General features: G+C 35.4%; 1 protein-coding gene across 2 annotated transcripts in view; it reads right to left on the bottom strand.

Annotated features, from left to right (window-relative positions):
- Positions 1-13,327, bottom strand: part of AFG1L (AFG1 like ATPase) — a 225,537-nt gene that overhangs the window by 73,459 nt on the left and 138,751 nt on the right. The window lies entirely within an intron of this gene.

Below are 13,327 nucleotides of genomic sequence, written 5' to 3'. Positions count from 1 at the left end.
TATTTTCCCAAACAGAACACTAAAGCTCAAGTTTGTAATCTCTACCTCGTGTGCAGATTCTGGCTGGTTTTCTGAACATGCTCGCTAGCCATCTGCCGAAGCTCATTCTTGTCACAGCCACTGGGAGCATATACAAGGCATCAGCCATGAAGTGAGGGTATGTGTGTGTGTGTGGTGGGCGGGGGGAGTGTCCGCACGCACACATGTGTGTGATAATGCAGAGCACAGGAGATGCCCTTGAGCCAACAGAGGATCTGGGCGAGGGTCCCCAGCAGCTTGTGAGCAGGCTTCTTGATGTGTGTGAAGCAATTCATAGGATCCACCTCTCTTTAATGCCTTCAAATAGAGTGCTCCTCTCCTAGCCTCTTCCTGCCCTCCAGCCATGCAGCTCACGATTTAGTACTCTGGATGGGGCAAAAGAGAAATGAGCCTCAGGGAGCATCCTACACAGCTAAGGAAGCAGGGTGATCACTCACTTCCCCTTACGGGTCCCCTACAGGAGAAATCACAGGCCAAGAAGTTCTCTCTTGGCCCTAAGCTGGGCTACCTTGGAGGAAGGGTGATGCAGGTAAAATCAAACTGTTCCTCTTACCTTCTCCAATGTGTCCAAACCCAGGTTTTGTTTGTTTTTTGCTCCAACAGTATGTTGGAACTCTTCTACTAGAAACCTGGATATCTACAAAGGCTCTCTCATCCTTGGGTGACTGTTTTAAGATAGGGTTTCCAGGGACTCTCAGACCACAACTGAGAGAAGCTAGTGCTGGTTCACAGACCACTGCAAGGTCACACCCAGGATGAGGTCTATATTCCTATTACCTGACACATGGGTAGGCAAGCCTCCTCCCAGGTGCCTTGTCATATGATGGTAAATCCAACACCACCCATAAAGTCATTTTTGTCTGTGAATAGATGCCAAATTATTGTTAGTTGGGGGGGGAGGTGGTGGGACCATGAATAAGAGATGTCTTATTCAATCCTGATACTGATGTCACTCCGCTACATTAAATTTTTAACAGCAGCTACTCCTGAGGAGGGAAGCAGGAATGAAATAGGAGTGGAGGAGGGGAGGAAATGGGGAGAGGGGAGAGTAGTGAAGGGGGGGCATTTGATATTTAGTAAATATACACTTATGTGGCATTCAGATTTTTTAATATAGCATGCCCTCATTTCTCTCTCATGAAATTTTATAAAACGAAAGATCCTAGAGAACTCCATGGATCATCCCAAAATAGTGGTATATGGAAAAATCTGATAGCTGTGTTATTGAAATTATAGCCATTATGCATTTCCAGCTCTGTCATGACCAACAGAACTTTAATTAATATTCCATTTCTTCTCCCACTGTTTACTTTATCCAAGAAAACCAGAGTCCTCATTCCTGAGGTAAAAAAAAAAAAAAAAGAAAAACACAAAAATGACATCACAGACTGGAAAGAAGTTGATGTATATGCCTTTTGAAAATCTTTTTTATAACCATGCTACCAACCCATAACTGCAGCACCTGTAAGCTTTCTTTTCCTCCCACAAAAAGGAACTGTGCAATCTACCCTCAGGCCAAAGGGAACTTCCCACTACATCTGCAGTTCTGCAAAATGTATTTTTTGAAAATCCAGTAAATTTTACTCGCAAGTTTTTTCCTTCTTTTATACAAATAATCAGGGGTAAACAATAACTTCTCTATCTTAAAAAAAATACAACCATATAAATACACGAAGTACATAATACATGTGATTCATTTATACTGTAATCACTTCTAGAATGATAAAGACTGAATCTAAAAACATTTAGCTTAAAAAATAATTTTCAGAGACCTCGTTAAGACTTTTAGCATCCAGGATAGCATTTAGAAATATTCTCAACTCTGGTTCTGTTCTTCCTGCCTTGTATTTGCTCAGCTTTTTGCCACTTCACTGTTCATTAGCACTTTTATTGAAAGATGAAAGAGGAAGAGAAAGATGATGAATTCAGTCAATCTTGTAACTTATTCTAATCTCTGATAAAAGATCTGAAGAATAAATTTTAAGCTATTAGCTAAAACAAGGTTGAACACGCTATATTTATCATTGTGTACAACTAAAGGTAGATTAATAAAGTAGATTATACTTTTATAAAAGAAAAAGAATTCGTTGTTCATAAAAGCAAATGAGAATATAATTAATTCTACCCAAAGACAAGATTACAACATGTAAATATAACAAATATATGATGTTAAAGACACGTACACATGTGCACACACATATTGAGCAACATGGTTTGCAGAAAGAATGCTCAGTAAAAAAGCAGGAAACCTGGGCTCTAGATTTGGCTTTGCCACTAGCCAGGCAATCTTAGACATGAACCTCAACTGCTCATACCGTATAAAGTGATGGTATAAATATTTCTAAGGATGCTTCAACATAGTCCTTGCTCTGTATTTCTCAGCTCTCACTATTCATAACTTAGTGCTAATCAGGTGTCTTCTCCCATATACACTGAAAATATTTTTTGCTTTCTTCCTCTGCCCTCGCCTTTCCCTTCTAAGCCTTGTCCAGCTTTCTCAGGAAAATCTTCACTTAATTCCAATTACAGCAAAACAAAACCATAGGCATGACTATTAAACCAAGAGAGATGGCAGGGATACACCTAAGTGAAGAAAACAAAAGGCCTAACAAACAAACAAAAGGTTCAGTTTCATCAACCTCTGAAATTTGCAGATACATACAGGAGTCCATTCAGAATTCACATAAATTTCCATTTCATTCACTCATCCCCCCACAATCACCAGCATTATAGAAAGCAGAAAAATTATTTAAAATTTGTGGGTTTATCACTTTTTTTTTAATAATTCTTAGCACTGTAATCTTCTAACACACAGTTGATCACTCCTAACTCATTCTATATTGAAGTATAATACTTTTCCTATACTATAATTATTTGCTGGTGTGCCTATTTGCTCTACTAGAACATCCTGATTTCCTTGATGGCAGGATTCATTTCAGGACAGCTTCATCACAGCAGCTAAGCACTTAATAAATGCACATTGAAATATGAATGTTGTTTTTCTTCTATTTTATCTTACAAAGGTATAGTATTTGAGCTACTTGGGCAATTAAGCTTTCATAGATAGCTAGCCTAGGACTGCAACACCACACTTAGAAAATGTTTGGGGGAGAAATCTATCATAATTCAAAAAAATAATTTATAAGTCAACTTCTGAAACAATCTTTTTGAAAATTTACAGCACTATATATCAGGGTCTTAGCAATCTTGCAGTCCAATCCCATCATTTACAGATGAAAAAAATGTAAACTCAAGTGGACTCACGAGACTTGCCCAAAGTCAGGAAAAGAGCTAGGCTTAGAAAGAACTGCCTCCTTAAACCATGGTTCCTCTGCTGTATCATGGACACCACAAAAATATGTGTGAAATGACTGTATGGCTTCTTCTTGCTTTCAGCTGTTAAGAATTTTAAAAGATTTTATGGCAGAATTTAATCAGCTAATCAACCATATCTTTATAATATATGAATCCTAATGATCATTATTGACTGAGGAATACACTATAAGAACATTCACATGTCTTCAGAGACAGATTACAAAGTGCACATTTATTCAAAAACAAAAGCAAGCTGAACACTACTGAAAGTACATTCCAATTATCCATTAAGAAGCCCTTTCTATTAACTCTAATTTTAGGGCCAATCTACATTTTGTTATTTATTTTATGTTTGTGTATATTCAGAGAGGATACTGTCTCAATAAGCTGTATAGTATTTAACATGAACTTGAAAATGGGAAGTGTAGATACAGTCAATAGTAAAAGAAAAGACACAGTATTTTCTACCAAGCACCCCTAATATGCTATCATTTTGAGAGAGAAAAGCTAAATTCACTAAAGCAGAAAAAGGTTTCTTGGATATCTTGAAGCCTCAAAAACTTGGCCAAACTATTGTTCAGCAGCACACAGTTTGTGTCTTCATGCTCAGATGTTGTTGAAACAGCAGACTTAAAAGAAATAATGTCAATGAATCCTACCAAGCACTATACATGACCTCTGGGGTAATTAGCAATCATTCAAAAGCAACAAGACTAAAATGTTCTATTCTTTATTACTGTCAGCTCTTATCTTGATCAGCATTTTAATAAAGATGCTTCGTTTCTAAGACAGTTTCATGAATCAGTCATAATTACATTCTGACATGCAGTGAATAGTAAAGCAAAACTAAATATCACTTCATCAACCTTTCTAACCTTTATGCAAGTATTAACTGTAAATAATTTTTACACAATCCTACAACAGAAAATCTGCATATTTCTTAGCTTTGTACATACTTTACCCCAAATGAATTTCCTGTGACCTATACCTGAAAAACACAATCAGCCATAATTATCCAGTTTTGTGAGATGTTCAGGTGTTGCCTTTCAGAGTTCAAATCAACTTCAAGTATAAAAGGCTACTTTATTCTACAAATGGCACAATATGCAAAATGGGTTAAGTAGCCAAAAGCATCTCAGAGCATTGTGGCTTGAAAGAAGTCTATCCAGAATCAAAACGTAAGAACAAAAATACGCCAAAGCAAAGTGACACTTATAAAAATAGATTCATAGATTACACATTAACACATGGATCTTGATGACTACTGCAGAAAGTCTTATCATTAAAATATGTTAAAAGAAGAATGTTAATTAGAAGGAAATCTGAGCAGTTAAAGGGTAGATTTTTTTTTTAATGTGACACCTAACAGTTTATGGAAGAGGATGGAAACTTATCAGAAATATAAACTTACTTAGAAATACTACTCTGCTATGGAGGATAATAATGCAAATTCTTTTAACACCAGTAACTCCCCGCACCCCCATTCATGATTTACTTTAGAGTTTTGAAATAGTTAACTTCTCTTTTTGGTGAAGACTTTTAAAAATATTTTTGATAGTCAAGGTGAACATAATTCAACTATCAGAATAAACTGATACTGCATTTTAGGTGATTTATTGTTTCAGGTTCTTAGAAGATTCCAAAATAAATGCAGTGTTTCTCAAGAATAATTCCTGTCTTCTCAGTACTAGATACGGAATATCTGCACACAGCTAGGTTCCCAAACCTATATTTTCACAATGTCCCTCAAATAAGTAAAGTTTCCAGGAAATCTACCGAGAGGTATTTTTAACCAAGCTGATTTTTAAAAGTGAACTATAGTAAAAAAGGAACATATTTACCATTTTATTTTGTGTGATTGCAATTTGAAAAATAAGTTCCTTCTAAAACCAATCTAAAATCACTCTCTATATGTTTTCTTATACATTTTATTATAAAACGACCTTCCTAGAATGTTACCAATCTGAGGCAAAAAGGCACTAGCGTCTTTCCCATATGGAACTAAAAACACAAAAATGTATTTAAAAAAAAGAAGCCACACAAAAATGTATCTTTTATGTGATAATTTTTGTTTAACTCTTCTATTTAGCTTTCTGCATCATTATTCCTTCCTCTTATTGGAAGTGCAAGCAAAGAAGGGAAAAGAAGTGTTGATTTAAGAAAACAGATTTCCCAGAAAGAAAAAAACTGTGATTAAGATTTAAACAAAAGCTAAAGATGGCTTCCTCCGAGCACTGATGAGGTCTGCTACCTCATTACTAACAACTGAAAACTTGTGATGCATTTTGTTTCAAGAGAATCCAAAAGTCCTTGCTATAAAGCAGACAGGGGGGTGCGGAGTCCATTCACTGTTTCTGTGTCATGACCATTATGTAAGAAGTATAAAACACTGCCTTTATGCTGCCAAGCCACAATGACTCTTCCTACATCAAAGGATTTTCACCACCAGGGTTTTTTCTTCAAAATTTATTCAAGCTAAGGGCAGAGAGACAACAATTCATACACGCTAATTACGTCTAATTATCTACTCCCTTTTCTGACCAGCTTCGGCCAGTGTTATTTGCTATCTGGATTTCTCACAACCTCCCTTTGCCCTGTCCATCCAGCCCAACAGTGAAGGCTTTGAAGAAAACAGTTGTGGCTTTTTTGAGTTTTCTCAATATAAAGTTCAAGCAAATTAAATAATTATTCTGTTAGTTTTGACACATTTATGCGTTAAATATGAGGACCTCTTGGTTAATTTGGCAAATTCCTCACATCTGTTCATGGCTGGAATCATAGTAACACCCTCTCTTACAGGAGCTTCTCCTCATGCTTTCTTTTCATGATCTAAATGAAATGTTTATTGGATTAAAGTTCTTCTCTGCAGACCTCCATGGTGGCCTATGACAAAGAGCTTAAAAGTTCTATTAATTGGCTTGAGTTTTCAGGGAGGGGAAAGGGAGAATTTGATTTCACATTACATCACTAGCCAAGAAAATTGCCACGTGTAATTAAACTAATTTATCTCATGAGTCAAAGAAACAACTAATTCATATTTAAGAAATACTTCCTTTCAACCATTCTCACCATTAAAGAACTGATTTCTTCTAATTTAACCAAAAATAACTATTTATTATTCTAAGAGAATTCAAGACATAACAGTACATATTTTATATATAATACACATAAGCAATAGCTTGCTGTAGTCCTATTTGATGCAAACATATCATTTTTATATTTCATATATTACCTAAATACAAATGTATAATTTATACATTTCATGGAAAGTCTTTGTTTTCATTTTATGTAAGAATATTACAGAAAATACAAAGCATACACTCAAAATGACTTTTTCATAGGCAGACCCTGACTAATAGAAAGTGTACATTCTGGTATGAAGACAGACAAGAATTACATTTTAAATCCACACTACAACAAATTTATTCTAGATATCTATTCATTTCAAGGACACAGCACAAAAACACCACCACAAATAAAGTTTAATGCCTGTTATGAGAGCCAATTTGCTTAAATATATTTTCTCAAATACATATGGAATAGGCTTATGAAAATAGATTTCTTTCATTTCTTTAGCCTAACATGGCAAAATACAGGAATGTTCCGCAAGTCAAACAGTTACTTTTGTTTCTTAAAACATTGAATACTAAAGTTCAAATGAACACTTTAGTAGTTTGTGGGGGAAGTCAGAACTCTTTTCAATTCTAGACTACTACTTTCCTATATCTTCTTTCTTTCGATCTTAAGTGATAAAAAGTTAACTCATAAATAAAGATATTACATCGCCCTAATGAAGAGTTAATCCTTGCTACACTGACTCAGGTGACAACACAGTGGAGGTTTGTCAGTGGGGCTGACACTGACCTCAAAGGCTGCTTCTGATTATTTAGCCATCTGAAAGCTCCAGTATTGCAAGTTATAATGAACAAACTGACAAACCAATTTCAACAGTAACATGAAAATTGTGGCAGGAAGAAATGGCAAATATATACTTAGTAAGTTTATAAATCCCAATGTAGGTAGTGGGCAGTCTGAGCATTAAGGTGTCTTACCTAAGGGTTATAAACAATTTTTCTAAAGTTTATAACTAGACATCACATAGGACATATTCTCAGAGTTTACTGTAGATACAAGATTTCTTAGGGAAAAAAAAAAATCCCTCAGGAAACAAAACCAAAAGCTAATACATGGCTTTTTGTGTAAGTTTTAGATAAAGGATGCATAACAACTGAGAAACATTAACAACCAAGTAGAAGAAATGAAGTTATTACCTGAATATTAAACAAATACTATAAAAACAGTAATAATAACAAAGCTATTACTACTTCAAATTATAAAGCGTTTTTATGTGTTGCATATTTACACCCAACAAATGTTAAGCCAAATCTGATTATGATGTTTTCCAAACGGACAACTCTTTATCAGGAAAACGGAAATTCTTATTTATAAGACTTAATGCAGTATCTTCTTTTTCTGTTTCACCACCTAACATTCGTCGAAGAGAAAATGATACTGTAGAATGCCTTGCTGACCAGCTTACAGTGTGATTTGTGATATTTCTGACCAGCTTACAGTGTGATTTTGGTAACCTATTAATCACCTAATTCATTTAATTTAATTTTTAACTCTTTTAATTTTAAATAGAAGATTTTGAATTTAATAAAGAAAACAGTTTGTTAAGGTGTTAGTGTGAATTAGAGTTAAAATACCATATTACTGATAATAGAATCTATCACTATGTGGCAAAACACTATGTAAAATATTGCATGGGAACATTTCCCATGGGGGGATTATTATAGATCTGTCCATACTGTGAAACTGATTAAGAAAATCATAAAGTGGTGCCTGGCTGGTTCAGTCGGTGGAGCATGAGACCCTCGATCTTGGGATTGTTCGTTTCAGTCCCATGTTAGGTAAGGAGATTACTTAAAAATAAATCTTAAAAAAAAAGAAAAGAAAAGAAAAGAAAATCATAGAAAGGGATGCCTGACTGGCTCAGTGAGTAGAGCATTGATCTCAGGGTTGTTATTTTGAGACCCATGATGGATGTAGAGATTAACTTAAAAATAGTCTTCAAAAAAAAATCATAAAAAGTTTAAAAAAATTCTCCATCTGAATCTTGGAATTCTCCAAAATTTTGGAATTCTCTAAAATTCAGATGGAGAATTTTTTTTAACTCTAAAATTATGATTAGCATTTATTTCTTAAAGGGCTCATTATGGAATGCATCAGACACAATGGTTTGTTTAAGTGTGATGGAATAGAGAGACAGATTTTTACCCAAATATACAACAGCTGTTCAAAATACCATGGATTGCTGGAATTTGGTCAGATGAGAAGAGCAGTGCTTGCCAGGCAATCTATGCATCAAGAAAGCCAATAATAATCGTCCAGTTGAAATTAACCTAAGAAATGATTCTTCTGTTCAAAATACCAATTGGTCCTCTTTTCCCTTCAACCACATGATTTTAAATAAAGTTTACAATGGGACTAGGTTATGTTCAATGTATATTATACAATGAACACACATCTAAGATGTTATTTTCTTAAATGTGTAAAAGTGAAGATATTTCCAAGAAAGTTGATCCTAACAAAACTGGTACTTCTCAACTTAACAAATTATTTGAAACTGATACCGAACCACCCTCTTACCTTTTGGTTCCCCAAGCTCCATCCCTTCTATCAACCAAATATAGCAAGTTCTTAAAATGCCACTTTCTGCAAGACCTACAAATATAATGAATCTATGTGGGACACATGATTTCTATCACATAAAACAAGTCGTATTTTATACAAAAGAAGTGCTATATACATATGTTCATTTTTTTTAAGATTTTATTTATTTATTTGACAGACAGAGATCACAAGCAGGCAGAGAAGCAGGCAGAGAGAGAGAAGGAAGCAGGCTCCCTGCTGAGCAGAGAGCCTGATGCAGGGCTCGATCTCAGGACCTTGAGATCATGACCTGAGCTGAAGGGCAGAGGCTTTAACCCACTGAGCCACCCGGGCACCCTTATACATATTTTCTTTTAAACACTTATCTCTCTTTCCTTTGCATGTTGTATAAATCAGGGATAAGAAAACTTTCTGTAAAAAGCCAGATAGTAAATATTTTAGGATTTGAAGGCTATACATGCCACAGCTACTAACTCTGCTGCTGTGCTGTGAAAATGGCCAAAGACAATGCATAAATGAATAAGCGTGAAGTTTTTCAATAAAATTTTATTTACAACAGGTGGCTGCCCAGATTTGGCCACTGGCTATAGTTTATATATAGATCTCCATATAGAGATCTAGAGATCTAGAGATCTCTATATGGAGATCTCTATATATATATCTATACTCCTGGTATAGATTATCACAGTCCCGCAGGGCCGAAATGAGACAGATGTATTTAACTTTATAGGATAGTGCTAGGTAGACACCAACACATGCTTTCACAATTATGTCTGCTCATCTACTTAGAAGAACTGCCTACGTGTTATTAAAAATCACAACAAAGATTCTTTAATTCTTTAAGAATAAATCAGCAAAATCAGGATATTGTGTCACATGGTCAGTCAGGGGTTTCAAATTTGAAGCAGGTACAATAATCATAGTATTGACCACCTTTTTTTTTTTAATAGACAGAGGGGATATTAAGTACTATATTTTTAAAATTTACAGTAGTCACCCTGGCTTTATCTGTGAGGGATACAATCCAAGATGCCTAAAACTGCAGATAGTACTGAACCCCATACATACTAGATTTTCTATATATACATACCTAAAATGAAGTTTAAATTATAAATTAGGCACAGTAAGAGATTAACAACAATAACTAATAATACAAAGATCTTTTTTTTTTAAAGATTTTATTTATTTATTTGCCAGAAAGAGAGAGCACAAACAGAGGAAATGACAGGCAGAGGGAGAGAAAGAAGCAGGCTCCCGTTGAGCAGAGAGCCCGATGTGGGACTCTATCCCAGGACCCTAGGACCCATGACCCGAGCCGAAGGCAGAGATAAGCCTCTGAGCCACCCAGGCTCCTCTGAGCCTCTGAGCCACCGAGGTGCCCAACAAAGATCTGACTTTTAAATAGATTTCCAAGTTTCAAGCAAACAGAAGGACAGTGATCATTATTATTTTATGAAAACCTCAAAGAATTACTGATCACAAAATCTTAAACTGGTAATTCTCATGCTTCTGTCTTTTCCTTGCGTTTTCTTCTCCATGATGACTGTTCTTTCCCACTTTGCCTGGTAAATTTTATTATATGCTTATTTCATTTAAGCATCATTTGTTCTTTGGAAATATTCCTGATATGTACCGCTACTCCATTCAAACGGCTAGTGTGGGTTGGGGCCCCTTTTCTATATTCTTTAGCATTCTGCAGTTAACTCAATTACAGAAGTTCCCACCTGCTTATGAAAAAATTTTACTAACTTGAAGACCAGAGTAAGACAATATTTAATCAGATTCAGTGATCATCACCAATGTTTTCTTAACATAATATCTCCACCTACAGGTTATTAATTTTGACTTAAAGTAGTTTGTTCAATTAGTTTCATGAGTTGTATACTCCTGTGATACCACATATCCAAAAATATGTATCTACAGGCTTAGATTTGCATGATAGCTTAGCTAACAGAGGGCATATATTTATTTTTAACAAAGTAAAAACTATTTTATTCTACATCTAGTTGTAGCAAGTCTCAATCCAGCTTGATTTTTTCCCACTGATTTTCTCCTAATTAACCATAGGACTCTTCCTTTATCCTTGAAATTCAGTTATGCACCAGAAAAATGTATTATTCCTCTATATTATTTTTCTCTCTTAGAAATATGAATTCTGGGGGCACCTGGGTGGCTCAGTGGGTTAAAGCCTCTGCCTTCAGCTCGGGTCCTGGGATCGAGCCCCGCATCGGGCTCTTTGCTCAGTGGGGAGCCTGCTTCCTCCTCTCTCTCTGCCTGCCTCTCTGCCTACATGTAATCTCTGATGTCAAATAAATAAATAAAATCTTTAAAAAAAAAAAAGAAATATGAATTCTGTGAATGTTTGATCTCTGTCATCTGCTTTCCAGAGCTAGCATTTTCACAATAGTTTTCTCTCTGACTCTTCCAGCTTCCTTTTCTGTAATTTTTTCATAAGTTGGGTCTCTTTATCACTAATTTTATTTTTAGCATTTTTTATTCTTTAACTTGCTTTTTCTACGATGCTCTTCACTTTTTTAATGGGTCTCCCCTCACTTTTCTTAGCTCTGCCACCTTACTTTCCATCCAATCTTATAGTTACTTTATCTCTGTTTTCATATTTCATCGGTACCCATAACTTCTATCATTTTTTTTAAAATACAGAAAAGTTTTATCTGAAAAAGTTTCCCATTTCTTGGGGTAGTTCTTCCAAAGTATAACCTTCATGTGCTTTTACTTATTAGTGTGTATCTACTTCTCCTGTCTGCTCTGCTTCCTTCCTATGCCCACCATTCCACACTTTTCATGATAGCCTCTGTACATATGACCTATATTCATTCCATTTTGCTTTTTGCTGATTTCTTGACTTCGAATGTGAGTAGTCCTATCCATATCTGCTGACTTCCTAAGAAGGATAGGCAAAAATTAACCTGCTTAAAAAAAATGGGTTTTATTATAAAAAATAACACAAGATCATTCCAGAAAAGTCTAATGTTAGAAATCTTAGAAAAGCCTAACAGAGAAAATGTAAATCATCTATAATCTTATCATCCAGAAAAAAGTTCTAGTTACATTTTGGCATTACTTATTACAAGGATTTATTTTCCTATATGTGTATATTATCTCCATAATTAAGAGTTACAGACATACTCTTGCATCATATTTTGTCACCCACATTATTTGTGAGCATTATTATACATTATCAAAAGCTTTTTGAAAATATCATTCCAAGTAAGTATACTATATCCCTTCATGTGACTGTACCATCATTTAAAATCATTCCTCTAAACATAGGAAAGATGTTCCCATCACTGCTTTTTAAAATAGTTATCCTACTTATATTTTTAAAGTATCTGGGAAAAAAATATGGTTCTGAGTTTCTAAATTACAAAATATCCTGTCTTCTTCTTTACAATTAAAAGCCAAGATAATGGAAACCATTAACAAAATGAAAAGGCAACCTGCTGAGTGGGAGAAGATATCTGCAAATGATATATCCAATAAGGGGTTAATATCCAAAATACATAAAGAACTTATACAACTCAACACCAAAAAAATCCCCAAGTAAATGGATGAAAAGATGGGGAGAGAACCTGAATAGACATTTTTCCAAAGAAGACAAAGAGACAGCCAAGAGACATAAGAAAAGGTGCTCAACATCACTCATCATCAGAAAAATGTAAATCAAAACCACAAATCACCTTACATCTTGTCAGAATGGCTAGAATCGAAAAGACAAGAAATAACAAGTAATGGGATGCCTGGTTGGTGCAGTTGGTAGAGCATGTGACTCTTAATCTCAGTGTTGTGAGTTCAAGTCTTACACACTGGGCATGGAGCCTACGAAAGGAAAGAGAGAAAGGAAGGAAGGAGGGACAGAGACAAAGAGAGAAAGAGCGAGAGAACAAACAAGTATTGGTAAGGATGTAGAGAGAAAGTAATCCTGGTACACTGCTGCGGACATGTAAATTGGCAGAGCCGCTGTGGAAAACAGTATGGAGGTTCCTCAAAAAATTAAAAATAGAGGGGCCCTGGGTGGCTCAGTGGTCTGAGCCTCTGTATTCAGCTCAGGTTGTGGTCTCCGGGTCCTGGGATGGAGCCCCGCATCAGGCTCTCTGCTCAGCAGAGAGCCTGCTTCCCCCTCTCTTTCTGCCCACCTCTCTGCCTGCTTGTGATCTCTCTCTCTCTGTGTCAAATAAATAAATTAAATCTTCAAAAGAAAATTAAAAATAGAAACAGCATATTCACATTCAGTAATGCCACTACTGGTTTTTACCCAAAGAGAACAAAAAACACTCAT

The sequence above is a fragment of the Lontra canadensis genome, unplaced genomic scaffold (genome assembly GCF_010015895.1).
Source record: "Lontra canadensis isolate GAN:19392208 unplaced genomic scaffold, GSC_riverotter_1.0 scaffold14, whole genome shotgun sequence".
Lineage (NCBI taxonomy): Eukaryota > Metazoa > Chordata > Mammalia > Carnivora > Mustelidae > Lontra > Lontra canadensis.
The sequence above is the reverse complement of the archived record's forward strand: the minus strand, read 5'-3'. Positions and strand labels throughout refer to the sequence as shown.